Source organism: Mandrillus leucophaeus, unplaced genomic scaffold, assembly GCF_000951045.1.
Source record: "Mandrillus leucophaeus isolate KB7577 unplaced genomic scaffold, Mleu.le_1.0 Scaffold380, whole genome shotgun sequence".
Classification (NCBI taxonomy): Eukaryota; Metazoa; Chordata; class Mammalia; order Primates; family Cercopithecidae; genus Mandrillus; species Mandrillus leucophaeus.
Window position 1 is genome coordinate 1,632,024 of NW_012104032.1, and position 14,834 is coordinate 1,646,857.

At 46.2% G+C, this 14,834-nt stretch overlaps 1 pseudogene; it reads left to right on the top strand.

Annotated features, from left to right (window-relative positions):
- Window positions 1-14,066, top strand: part of LOC105547212 — a 45,973-nt pseudogene extending 31,907 nt beyond the window's left edge.
- Window positions 14,067-14,834: the final 768 nt, after the last annotated feature.

Consider the following 14,834-nt stretch of genomic DNA (forward strand, 5'->3'; position numbering starts at 1 on the left):
CTTTCTTTCTTTCTTTCTTTCTTTCTTTTTTTGAGATGGAGTCTCCCTCTGTCGCCCAGGCAGGAGTGCAGTGGTGCGATCTCGGCTCACTGCAAGCTCCGCCTCCCGGGTTCATGCCATTCTCCCGCCTGAGCCTCCCGAGTAGCTCGGACTACAGGCGCCCGCCACTGCGCCCGGCTAGTTTTTTTTTTTTTTTGTATTTTCAGTAGAGACTGGGTTTCACCGTGTTAGCCAGGATGGTCTCAATCTCCTGACCTCGTGATCCGCCCACCTCGGCCACCCAAAGTGCTGGGATTACAGGCGTGAGCCACCGCGCCTGGTCGGTTTTCTTTCTTTTTAAAAATGTCTTCTTCATCTAGTAGTATTTGCCATAGAAGGCTGGAGTACATATTTACTCTTTCACTTTGATCCCAGCACACCTTCTTTTCTTTCTAGCTTTTCTCTGTGTAGATACTTGTGTAAATATAAGTTGTCATTCTGTATGTAAAAGTTTGTGTCATGATTTTTCAGTTAGCATTTTAATGGAAGCATTTCTATGTTATTACAAACTACTTGCTGTATATATCCCATCAAGTAATACACCATATTCAGCATTTAGGTTTTATTCATTTTTTTTACCTATTACAAATAAGGCCATAAAGGTTCTTGTTCGCAAATCCATTTTTATATGTGAAATATTTTAAGTGGGTGTCAAGATTATTGTAGATTTCCAGCAAACAGATTGGTTCATTCCATACCTACTAACATATTACACACACACACACACAATCAATTTATATCATATATACATGCATATTGATATATAATATATATGGCATGTATAAAATACACACACATATTCTCGGAACATACAAATTCCTGAATGTTATTATGGTTCCATCAAATTATATGTCTTTGAAAACTAAGATGGTAGATCAACTGTACAACAGGCAAAGACTGGGACGGGGAATGTGAAATATTATAGCACATATCACATAGATGCCTGTGAATGCAGGCCAACTACTCCTTATTGCATCATTTTCTTTGGGAGGGGGAAATATGGCAATGATGACAACCTTTTCTGGACCATAATTTGTTATATAGTCAGTCTCAGAAGATCAAGGATGGAGTAGGGAACTCTAAATATAGCCAGTTTTTTGGTCTTTTTGTTTGTTTGTTTTTACCTCCTCTTGCCATATAACTTTGCTAACTTTCTAATACTATTATTCCACACTGTAGAAGCACAATCTATTTTTCTTGAATCATCAGGGGGGGCCTTTGCTCTTTTCAGATTTGTAAATCTGAGGTGCATGGTTTCTCTTCTGTTCACTATGTCCTGGACTTCTTTTCCTGAAGGTCAGAAACTCTTAGTGCTCCATTTCTGTTGAAAGAAAGGTTGAGTGAAATTAACAGGTCATAATGGGAGGTGTTAAGGAATAGTAGTGAGGTTTCTCCTTGTACTGGTTTGCTAGGGTCCCATAAGAAAATATCACAGACTGGGTGGCTTAAACAGAAATTTATTTCTCTTAGTTCTGGAGCCTGAAAATTCAAGATCAAGATCAAGTTCAAGTTTTGTGAAGCCTCTATCCTTGGCTTGCGATGGGTGTCTTCTCATTGTCCTCTCATGGCCTTCTCTCTACATGCACACATCCTTGGCTCTCTTATGTGTATCCAGAGTCTCTCTTCTTATAAGATCACCAGTCAGATTGGATTAGGGCTCACCCCAACGATATTATTTTAACTTAATCATCTCTGTAAAGGCCCTATCTCCAAACATAGTCATAGTCTGTACCAGGGCCTCAGCTTATGAATTTTGGGGGGACAAAATTCAGTCCATAACAGTCTTTGAGACAAACAAGGTTGAACTTGCTTTGAAAGCCTTGTTTAAAGTTTTGATGTTAAGTTCAGACATGAAGTTGTCTATTTTCAGAGATCTATGATTTTGTTCCCTAGGAAGGGTTTTAACTTTTTATATTGATTCCCTAATTGTGCCATGGGCTTAATACTGACATAAAGACTGGAATATGAAGGACAGAACTCAGGAAATTTTTTTAAAAGGAAAGAAAAAATTTTAAAAAATTAGACTAGAATAGACCACTCAGGAAGTGGAATAAGAATTAAATCAAGACCAAAAGAAAAATAAAAAAGAGTACTAGAGAAACAATGTTTAGCTCTTTTAGTTGTTAGGGCCCAGAATGAAGTTTATGCTTTCTTGAGTATAATCATCATTTATTTACATAACAATTATCAGTTTGTTAAAAACAAAAACAAAACAAAAAACCCCAGAAACTTTCTTTCATCCAGAAGAGAAAGTCCAAAGTGCCATGGTCTTACCACTCCACCCCACCTTACCTGGCTCTCTGCTCTGTCTATTTCCACTTCCCTGTTCCACTCCACACCCAGGCCCACTGGACTCTGTGCCGGGAGCAGTCCACAGCCCTGTTGCAAAAACACAGCCTACTCTAACCTAAAGCTCCATCCTGTTTCCTTCACAAGCCCTTTCTCTCTCTCTCTCTCCTCTCTCTCTCTCTCTATCTCCCCAACCCCCACGGCTCCAACCTGGGGGTATCACTCTGTCCTTATGACGATCTTTGATGTCTTCCATCATTACCTGGAGAAGAGCACTTCCTTTGGTTCTTACATGTCTCAAGAGCCAAATTGTACACGTTTCTAAGCTCTGTCCCCAAGCACTACTTGTGAAATCACAAAAACTAATGATTAAGGATATGCCTCACTTATTAAGAGGCAGGAGTAAATACTATAGTGTAGATGTCTGCTTTAATAAACAATTGTTTTAAGTGGTCCCAGAAATTGAGCCTGATTAATTAGCATTTTGTTCTTTTACAGATCTTAGCCCAATTGTGTTCTACAAGTCAAAGTCAAGTGAATTTCTTAAGGAACTTTTAAAATAATTTTAGGTTCAGAGAAAGTTGCAAAAATAGTACCGAGAGGTCTCACATACTTTTTATCCAGTAGTTCCAATGGTATTATAATAATGTATTAACATCTTCCATAATGATAGTGCAATATCAAAACCAGGAAATTGACATTGTTACAATCCACAAATTTTATTCGTATCTCATCAGTTTTATATGCACTCATGTGTGTGTGTGTGTGTGTCTGTGTGGTTCTGGACATTTTATCACATGTTGATTTGTGTGGCCACCACCACAATTGAGACACTGAACTGTTCTATCACCACAAAGATCCTTCATGCTACCTCTTGTAGTGACACTCATCTGCCTCCCCTTAACCCATCCCTAACCTCTGGCAACCACAAATCTTTTCTATATTTCTATAATTTTATCATCTCAAGAATACATTAGTGGGATCATATGGTACATAACTTTTTGGAATCAACCATATTTACTCAGCAGAACCCTCTTGAGATCCATAAATTGTTACACTTATCAATATTTTGTTCTTTATTGCTCTGGAGTATTTTCTCACACTCCAATTTTCTGACGCCAGCTGGTGCCCCACAGTTCAATCCAACTCTGACACTAGGTGGCGGTGGCACCAGATTCCATAGGTTCAATGGCTCCGTCTCAGCGATCGCCCCCATTTCAGATGTGAGTTGCAAGTCCCAGGCCACCCATATGTCTGACTGACTAGCTATAAATCAGGGATTCGTTGGGTTGGATAATTTGCTAGAATGGTTCAAAGAACTCAGGATATCTCTTTATTTACACCTACTGGTTTATTCCAAAGGATAAAACTCAAAAACAGCCAAATGGAACAGATGCACAGCACAAGGTATGCTGTGTTTGTGTAGCTTCCATACCTATCTCTCTGGGTGTGCTACCCTGCCAGCACCTCAGTATGTTCACCAACCTGGAAGCCCTCTGCATCTCATTGTTCATGAGTTCTTATAGGGCTCAATCTCCAGACCCCTTCTCCCCTTCCTGGAGGTCAGTGGGTGGAACTGAAAGTTTCAGCCCTCTAATCACTTGATCTCTCTGGTGACCAGTTCCATCCTGAGGCTATTTAGAGGCCCCACTCAAAGTCACCTCATTAGTATAAACTCAGGTATGACTGAAAAGGGCTCATTATGAATAGCAAAAGACACTCCTACCACTCAGGAAATTCCACGGAAATCTGTGCCAGGAACCTGGGACGAATACTGAATGTATGTTTGGGATATAGCACAATTGTTTCGTAGTGGTCCATGGGATGGATATACTACAGTTTGCTTAACCATTCACCCACTGAAGAACATTTGAGTTGTTCCCAGTTTTGGCTACTATGTACAAGTGAAGCTGCTATAAGCATTCATGTACATGATTTTGTGTGAGCTTACATTTTCAATTCTGGGATAAAGCCTGGGAGTACAGCAGCTGGGTCATATGGTAAGTGTATGTTTATTTTTTAAAGGAAACTCCCAAGCTATTTCTCCAAGTGGCTGTACCATGTTGTGTTCCCACCAGCAATGTATGAGAAAATCCAGTTTCCCTACATCCTCACCAACATTTGGTATTTTTCTGATTTTAGCTGTTGTAATAGAGGAATAGTTGTATTTCATTGTGGTTTAAATTTGCATTTCCCTAATGGATAATGGTATTCAACATCTTTTCAGGTATTTATTTGCCATGTATATATCCTCTTTGATGAATGCTCAAGTATTTTTTCTCACTTTTTAGTTGAATTGCATTTTTATTGTTGAGTTTGAGAGTTCTTCATATATTCTAATATGAGGTTTTTTGGTCAGATGTGGTTTGCAAATATTTTTATGCCAATCTATAGCTTGACTTTCATTCTCTTAACAGGATCTTTCACAGAGCAAATGTTTTTATTTTGAGGAAATCTGATTTATTTTTTCTTTTATGGATCATGATTTTGGTGTCATTTCTAAGAACTCTTCACCTAGTTATTTGTCCTGAAGATTTTAGCCTGTGTTTTCTGTAAAAAGTTTTAGAGTTTTATGTATAAATCTGTGATCCATTTTGAGGGATTTTTGGTTTTTTTTAGACAGAGTCTTGGTCTGTCACCCAGGCTGGACGTCTCAGTCACAAACGATCCTCCCACCTCAGCTTCCTGAGTAGCTGGGACCACAGGCGTGCACCAACATACCTGGCTAATTTTTTAATTTTGTAGAGATGAGAATCTTGCTATGTTGTTCAGCCTGGTCTCTACTCCTGGCTCAAGTCATCCTTCTGCCTTGGCCTCCCAGAATGCTGGGATTACAGGTGTAAGTAAGTCATCGCATCTGGCCTCTTTTTTTTTTTTTTTAAATAAAGAATGAGGTTTAGCTTGAGGTTCATTTTCTTCTACTATAGATGGTCGATTGCTCCGGTGTCATTTGTTTAAAAGATTATCCTTCCTCATCGAATTGTTTTTGCACCTTTGTCAAAAATCAGTTTGCTGTACTTGTGTGGCTCTATTTTGGGATGTTCTGTTCTGTTCCATCTACTGTGTGCCTGTTCTTCTGTCAATACTACAGTATCCTGATTATTATAAAGCCAAGTGAAGTTTGAGGATATCCAAGACAAATATAAAAGTTCTGTGGGCTCAGAACAAGTAGCACCTTCCTGAGAGGAATCAGAGAAGCCAGTATAATTTAGATACTAAGATTGCAGATTTTCTACTCAGTAGATGTGGGTTGAACCTCAGCTTTTTACTGGCTGTGAGAAATTGAACAGTTTATTTCTCTGTGCTTCTGTTTGCAGTTCTATAAAATGTGGATAATAACAATGACTACTTCAAAAAGGCCAACTGACTATTAAATGAAAAAAAAATCATGAAGATTGCATAGCATTATGCTTAGAACATAAAGATCAATACATGTGAACTTTACAGCAGATGCTGTTGGTATCCTGCCTGAGTCCTCTCAGCACTCACCTTTCTGTATTCATCAGCCCAACTTCCAACAGCTCGCACCTGTGACTTTCGCTGGGTTTTCTGGTTCCTGGAACCTGCTCTGTGTACAGGTGGGGCAAGCTGGCAGTGCTAAGGAATTTAACGCTGCTTAAGAGCAGCCCTCAACCAATGACTGACAAGAGTTGACCAGCTGTCCTGGTTTGCCTGGGACTGGGGGGTTTCCTGGAGTGCAGGAAAACTGGGAGGGTGGGCCACCTTAAGTCCCCAATTCCCTTGGAATTTGAAGCAGATGCTCAAAGTTCCTCAGCAGATTGAATTTCAGTAGTCACAGAGGTAACCTGATTGATCACACACCATTCCCAAATGGGAGTCCCTAGCTGGCTTACGACTAGGAGATGTCAGTGTCCTCATTCCAGAGTGAGCTCTGCAGTCAATGCCCATCTCACACATCCCTGTCCAATGCTCCCACCTCATCACACAGCTCTGGAATTTATAATTAACTCCAAATCTTAGCATCTCTCCCTAAAATATCTGATTTCTGAGCTCTAAGAATAATATAGCTGGAAAACCAGCTGCTTTGTGGGTCAATGAGGGGGAGTACTTGAATATTGGTACTGGCTTGGTAGTCCTAAGATACTTGTCTTATTACCACCAGGACATCCCTCTCTCCCCATCTTCCATCTTTCCTGGGCTGTCTTCTCTTCCATCTCACTCCCTCCAGTCTCCTAACATTGCTTCCCAGGGTCATCTCCAGAAAAACTACTTGCTTCACAGTATACCTCTTAGGGGAGCCACCCTAGGGTTATTATTGTTCCTTGGTCTCCCCACTGGATAGTAAGGGGGTTTGAGATGAAAGGTATGTGTTGAAAATTGTTTCAGATATGAGGTGCTGCTCTTGCAGTTACAGTGACACAAGGTGCTGTGGGCTGTTTGGGCAGGTAGACCTGAACAGGAAGGCCTGGGGGCTAGGAGGAGGTGAGGGGAGAGGCTCTGTGAAATTTTTTGGAAACGGAGAGAGTGGTCTGACTTTATTGGAATCAGAAGGGAGTGACTGGACTTTATCTAGAGTTGGAAGGGAGTCATTTGTGATGAGGAGAAGCAACTTGCCTGTTAGAAATGTTACCAGTTTAGTATCTGAGAAGGGGGCTGTTGCTGTGGCTTTAGGTGGACAGATGGAGAGATGAGGAGTGGCTTCAGGAAAGGTCAGAACCTGGAGCTGTTGAGAACAAGTTCAATGCTCAGATGAGGGATGTAGAGATGAGCCAGGCAAATATCACTCATGCACTTACCGGGGCCCAGCACCATGCCTGGCCATGTCTGCTGTGGTGCTGCAGTTCACTACAGTGGGGAAGCCCTTCTGGTGGAACAGGCTGTGGAAAGAACACGGATAGTCCTGTACTTTCCTGGAAAGTTTGGAGAATGGTGGGACATCCGTCAGAGGCCTCAGTGGCACTTCCATGGAGGATGCATGGAGACACAGGTCCTAATGTGTTCCATAATGTGAACATCTTCCCAGGTTCTTCCCTGGGTCCAGAAGGAGGAAAACCAGACAGTGACTGCCATGTTCAAGGCTGTGTCATGGGCCTTTAGGGGTCTTCATTGCCCCTCAGTTCCTCTCTCAGCAAAAATGTTTGGCAAAAGAGCAGATAAGTTCCACAATGTGAATATCTTCCCAGGTTCTCCCCCAGCTTTTTGGGTCCAGAAGCAGGAAGACCAGACAGTGACTGCCATGTTCAAGGCTGTGTCATGGGCCTTTAGGGGTCTTCATTACCCCTCAGTCCCTCTCTCAGCAAAAATGCTTGGCAAAAGAGCAGATAAGAGCAATGTCCTGACTGATAAAGTGGCTGTGATCACTGATCACTGGGTCCACAAGAGGGTGAGTGAATAGGAGTCCCTAGCTGGCTCATGACTAGGAGATGTCAGGGTCTTCATTCCAGAGTGGGCACTGCAGTCAATGTCCATCCCACACATTTCTGCTCAATGCTCCCACCTCATCATACAGCTCTAGAGTTTATAATTAACTCAAAATCACAGCATCTCTCCTTAAAATATCTGGTTTCTGAGCTCTAAGAATGGTGTAGTTGGAAAACCAGCAGCTTTCTGAGTCAATGAGAGCAGTGCTTGAATCTTATCTCCCTACCTACTGCCTCAGTAGTCCCAAGATATTTATCTTATTACCACCAGGACATCCCTCTCTCCCCACCTTCCATGCAGCTATGGCCTTTTAGGATCCTGGTCTAATAGGGAGAAACCTGAGACCTATTTGTCCCTCAAACTCAGAGGTTTTATTGACTGGAGGATGCCCACTGGCACCAGGGGAACGAGCAGGGCAATGTCTCAGGACCAGCTCAGGGAGTTTTCATAAGTGAACCTCTTCTCATTGTCACATTTCTTCCCATGTTGCTCCAATTCCACTCATCCTCTGACTGCCATCATAAGCCACAAGCTATGAGTCATTATCACTGGCAGGAGGAGGAGTTTCTGGTGTTGAGTGCTTCAGGGGCACGATCTTCCTTTTGACCCTTCATGGTCTATAATTTCACCGATTTAAACCATCGTATTTCAGAATTGTTTAATCATTCTAGACTTCCCAGATCTCTGTGATGTTTTAAATCTTTATGGGTGCTCCCAAGGCCTGACCTTCATAATAAATGAATACATTAAAAAATTCCGAGCTACCCAGATAGTTTGTACAACGTAGAGGAAATGTGCCTTCTGCTCTTTCTTTATCACGGGGTTGAGCAGCCCCATCAAGAGTACATCAGATCTCCTTAAAGGAAGGAAATGCAAAGGGGAGAACGCGGTCTTCAAAATGAAAGTGTTTCAACTGCAGAGCAGAGGGAAGCTGTTAAGCTTAGAGAAACTGTAATTTATACTGGAGGCCTCTGGCTAGAACAAAAAAAAAATAAACTGGACCATTAAAAATATTCTTTACAACATAGACCGGGTACCCAGCAAGTTAACTGATTTGATGAAATATTACTTTTTAAAAACTCCTTTAACAAAATTGATATGAACATTTCCTTATCTATAAAACATAATTATACATTAAATTGTGAGAATTAAATGGGGTAGCTTTTGCGAAGGCCTGATAAGTATTAGCCACTCAGTTCCTCTTCCTTGCTCAGAAGGATTTGGAGGTTGCTCTCAGACAACACCAGGGAACTCAATTTGTGTCTCAAGATCAGGCTTCCAGGAGGAGAGTGGGGAGGGCAGAAGCCATCACTCCATGCCTGCCCCTAGGATCTGCTTTGCCATCGCTGGGCATCTTGCCCAGGATGGGGCCCACATGGTCATCAGTGGCCAGAAGCAGCAGAATGTGGGCTGCCCCGTGGCCGCGCTCAGCGTGGTGGGCACCGTGTGCTACCTGGGGAAGGCTGAGGATCAGGAGTGGCTGGTGGTCACAGTGAAGGGGCAGGCAGTGGGAGGAAGAGAAGACGGGGATACCCAGATCCAGCCCTGACATGGCTGGGGTCTCTAGGAATGGTATCTAGGTGAACAGCGTGTGCAGCCCAGGACAGGGCCCTGCCCAGGGAATGAAGCAAATGGACAACCAGATGTGTCTGAGAAGAGATGATCCTGGCAGGAGGGAGCTCACATGGGCTGGTCTAGAGCAGGGCTAAACAAAGGGTGGCCTGGCCTGGGAGCTTGCTAGATACCTGGAAGTTCAGATCTAGCTGAGGCTGCTTGAATGGAGGCTAACTTTGCACACAGTCTGCCAGTGATCTGTGTACTTGTTGAAGTTTGAGAGCACAGCTCTAGCGCACCCCCAGGTGCTGTGCTGGGGAGCCCACTGGGGTAAGAGCTCTTCATGCGTGACCACCCTGGAAGGGGTGAGTCGTGAGGCAGAATCTGAAGGAGCGTGCAGTGGGCAGCTGCATGTTGCAGAGAATGAATGGGCTCTTGATGTGAGACTGTGGGAGGAAGATTCCAGAGTGGAGGGAGAGGTGAGACAAAATTGATTAGAAATGTAGGAGGTGAGTGAAGATCTGGACTGGTCGGGGCCTGGGTGTCAACCAGGCATCACACAGGGGCAGGAATTTGATGCCTCCAAGGAGGTGAGAAACAAATATTTCACTCACCTCTGATGGCCAGGATCTGCCAGTGCTCCAGGGAGGCTGCAGGATGGCCTCGGGCAGGGGTTCGTCACTTTGCCCCGGGTTGTCACCACCTCTCCTTTGCTCCTTCCTCCACATCCTCTGTCATTTCCTCCACAGGCCTGAAGCACTGTGGAGGCGGTGACTAGTGTGCGTGGCAGAGGTCAGTCCCTTGGTGGGGAGCACACTGGGAGCCAGTGAGCCGGTCTGGGACAAGGTGAGGACCGGGGATAGGATCACTTCCTGCTTGGCTCTCTGTCCTCCATTTCTGCACGCATGCGTATGCACACAGAGTACCTCAGCACCCACATGCCCTCCCTCCCCACCTCAATGCTGACCGTGATGGGTGGGGGCTGGGGCTCCCTGGGACAAGCTGCCCATCAGTAAGTTGAACAGGCACTGACTATGCCCAGCCTAGACCAGGCTCCAGCAGCCTCCTCTACCCTGACTCTCCTTGTGCTGGTCACTGCTACAAAGAGCTGAGATGCCAGAAATTTCCTGGTCTCTCCGTGGCAAAGACCCCTCCCTTGGCTCAGGTTTCTGAGGCTGTCTCAGCCTCGACTTACTGGCACCTGTTCCAGTCCCTTCATTCTGCCTGTCCCATGGGTCCCCTCTGGGCTGTCACAGAGACACCTCACTTGTTCACAGACACAGCAGAGAGAAGGGACCCCGGCCCCGGACTACCGTCCCACTCAGTCAATAGAGCATTCCAGGGGCTCCCACTGCCTCTGCACACCCCCTGCCCCTGCTGTCCTGATGGGACCCCTTCGAGGGCTCAGTCCTGGTCCCCTCCTGACCCTGTTGGCAGAGACTGGGTCCTGTGATCTATGTAAGCCATTCCCTCCTCAGGGAGCCTTCATCCCACCGACCACCCCTCCCCTTCTCCTGGTGGAGCCCACCCCACCTTCTCTCTGCAGGTCTCACATTCCATGGCCTTCCAGACTCAACTTTCAATTCCTCTCCTCTCCCTTCAGCCATACTCAGGCTCTTCTGGTTAAAAAAAAATCCTGGTTCCAAACCTTTCCTGACATAGACCAAATACTCAGTATGGATTCCCTTCTCTCACTGCACCTACCTAATGGCACTCACTAAGTTATCCTGATTTCCCTCCCTCACCTGTATTTCCCCAGCCTCCTCTCCAGAGGGCAGTATTGACTGGGGAGAGGTTGTGTGGGGACCGACAGTGAGAGGCTACCCTAAATCACAGATTATTGGTGGCTCCCCTATGACCTGGGCAGGACTGGAACCTCTGATCCCTTTTCCCTCACACATAGTAAGGAACACAGTGTCCCAGCACTTGGCACAGTCACAGGGCTTTATTCTTGCTCTGGCCACAGGTCTCCAAGTGACCAGTGAGATGGACCCTGGACAGACCTCCTCCCTCCCTGTCCCCTGCCCATGGATTCTTTCTCATTTCAGATCCTGTGTGTGAACGTGAAGGCCTCAGCCCTGCTGCTGAGCCAGCTGCTGCCCCACATGGAGAACAGGGGATGAGGGATGAGAGGGGCTAGTGGGCACCGAGGTCTAAGTGCATTGGTTTATTTCTACCTCCCTGGAAGCACTTGGGCAGGGACTCAGGAAGTAGAGGATGGTGGGAGAGATGGTAGGTGTGTCCTTTGGGAAATGTTCTCCATTTCCACACCTACCTTCTTCCTCATGGGATGTGGCAGTTGTGATGAAGATGAAGAGACACTTGCTGCGGAGGGGCAGGGCCTGCCTTCCAGGTCCTCAAAGGACCTTTCACTGACCCTTGTTTCTTTCATCCCGGAGAGTGGCATGGACCTTGCCCCTGCAGTGGCAGCTGCAGGGATGAAGGGGCCAGAGTGAAGTCACCCACAGCTGCCAGCTCCAGTTATGCTTGCCCTCATCTGTGGGCATGTCATCAGTTTTCCTTCTGGTCAGAGGCCCTGTGGATTTGCTTCTCCTCACCTTCCCATGAAGAGCCTGGCTGTCTTGTGTCCCGTGGCTGCCCTGGGGCAGGCCAGGCTGGGACTCGTTAGTGATGCCCAGACCTCACAGGGGTCTCTGTGACACATGAGTGGCTCTGCACTCCAGGAGTGCTGCCCCTCAGCCTCGGGACCCTGCCCCAAGGGATGCCACTCTGGCTGTGTGTATTGGGTGGCTTTGAACCCAGCAGTGGCCTCGGTATCCACTAATTTAGATGTCCAGCTTCCCTCTAGTGTTCCGAATTGTTCCCAAACTTTTATGCTTTCACCCTGAATCCTGAACTGGTTTCCTCATAGCATAAAAATACAATTTCCTGGCTCACCTGGTCTCTTTATTGAACTTTCATCTCTTCTCATCTCCCTTTCTTCTCGCAGGGGAAGCTCTGTGGTTCTGGTCTCATCTATGGTGGGTTATGTGCCAATACCAGTGAGTGTCAGCTCCTCTGTATGTGGCAGGGTGAGGGGTAGCTGAAACTGGTTTCCTGTGAGGCCCTGCAGGGGTATGTGGGAGAATTGGCTGTTGATCCCAGATAAGATGGAGTTAAGATGTATGAACACCAGGCCAGGTGTGGTGGCTCACACCTGTAATCTCAGCACTTTGGGAGGCTGGGGCAGGTGAATCGCTTGAGTTCAGGAATTCAAGACCAGTATGGGCAGCATAGTAAGACCCCATCTCTATTAAAAGGACCAAAATAAAAATTTTTTAAAATGCTGTTTTTTTGTTGTTTTTTGTTTTTTTTTTGTTATGCTGTTAACACCAGCATAACACCCTGACTGCTACAGACCAGGTATAATCTCACTTTGTCATAATAGACCTAATACCCAAGGACATTAAGCCATGTGCCCAGCGTAAGAATAGTCAGTTTGCCTTACTTCAAGGACTGGGCCCTGGGTCTCTTAATTCCCGCTTCCTTCCTGAATGTTCAAAAGCACAGTGCAGCTGTCTGTGTCAAGCTTGGACACACATGTAGCAACTTGACATTTCCCTAAGCCTAGAGGAGCCCCTGCTATCTTAGAATTTCAATTCTGAAAATTATTATGGGGTGGTGAGGGGTCAGGGAAGGCATTTTAGTTTGGGGCTGGAGTCAGGCATATCTTCTTAGTCTGTGACCCAGAGTCACAGCTTTTGTTGTTCAGGTAATTGTCCATCCCTGCATTGTCAATCCACTCTGTCTGCTTCCTTTTGCATTTCAGAAGTTGGGAGCCTGCAACACCAGCAGAACAGCCCTGCTGGGCCTCTCTAAGTCTCTGGCAATGGAGCTGGCTCCAAAAGACATCTGGGTAAACTGCCTGGTGCCAGGAATAATCAAGACTGACTTTGTGCAAGTGGGGAGGGTCACTGTGGCTCCTACTCCCACTCCCTGCCCCACTGGTCCCACAGATCCCTTCCCCAGCCAAGCTTCCAGCTGAACTGAGGCCGACAGAGACCTGCAGGCTCATCACTCAGAGGCTTATCACTCAGAGGCTCTGGCCTGCAGGCTCATCACTCATCTGGCCCAGGCTCATCCCTCAGAGGCTCTGGCCTGCAGCCTTTGGGACCTACAACCTCTCCCTTTCCTGTAGAAGCATGGGAGGGCCCTGTCCTTTCTGGGAGCAGACCAGAGTCCTTCCTCACCCTTCTCAGCCAAACAGGGTCACCCTCCCACAGAGGACTTAGTCTTCCATGGTGCTCTTCCCAGCCCCCATCTCCTCCCTGCTACCAGCGCCCCCCAACATTCCCTGCTCCTGTCAACAGTCCATCTGCCTGACATTGACCTGAAATCTTTCCTCAGGACAAAATATTGCCGTATTTGCTACCCAGCTTTAACCAAGTCCATGGATTGCAGCGGTAGGTGGTGCTTGGTACTTTAGCGGTCTGTGTCTACTTGAGGGAAAGTTCAGGATCAAGAAGACATAGATCCCTGATCTTCCAGTCTACTAGCTGTTCCCCTCTCTGAAGTCTGAAGACATCACAGTCCTGGGCTGGAGGCTACAGGGTGGGTGTGAGCCCCCCGTGGAGCCTGGTGAGGTATGGGTTGATTGGGGTCAATGTTGGGCACCCCACTGGGGCAGCAGGACCTGAGGTCAGAGATTAACACTTCAAAGGCTGCGCCCTCAGCTCTGCTCTCTTCCCTCAGGTTTGGGGAGTCAGAGGACTATGCAGGAAGCATGTCCTTCCTGGGCTCTCCAGATGTGCTCCATCACTGGGGAGAACATAGTGGTGGTTGGCTACTCCTCTAAGCTGTGAAGAGAGTCTGCAGCTAAGAGAGTGAGGCCATGGTCCTCAGTAGAAAACGGGGGGCCTAGGGAAATATGGAAGCGGGGAGCCTTAGTATGTCATTAGGATCCGGGGCCATGTAAGGAAACTTGCTCAGGAAATAAGGAAGGCGAGGTGTTTGAAACTTTTCTTTTGGAAACAAACATGTTTGGCCACTTCTAATCTAGGCTGATTTCTGTTTGGCTAGTGATATATGAGCAGTCCCCTTGGCCTAGAAGCCTCATCCCTGGCAGAGTTCCTTGCCTCATTCCCTAAGATTTTTTACCCCTCCCTACTTTCCTTCATTCCTTTCCCATGAAATTATAAATTGGGCTGGATACTTTCCATCTGCCCTTCTAGATCCACTATCTGTGTCTTTTCTTCTCTGTGCCCTGGGAGGCTGACCTGTAGGGATGCTTCCACAGTCCCTTAACCTCTGGCTTCCAGTTGGGTTTGGTCAAGGGGAGGCACTCACAGGAGATTGGAGGGCGCAGGAGAGTGAGGCCAGGGAATTTGTTTCTCAGGCTCCCTTATTGCCTGCTTACCACATCAGGGCTGTGTCCACCAAAGGCTATGGCTCTTGTCAGGCAGTACCTTCCCCTCTTTCGTCCCTTCAGGTCTACAGGTGGTAATGGCTCCCTACCGTTGCTATCTCAGGAGTACTACACTATACCTTATTCAGTTTGAGAATATCAATGTTACCATCATATCTTTTCCTTAAGAAAACAATTTACTTATAGCTTGTATACAATAAATCAG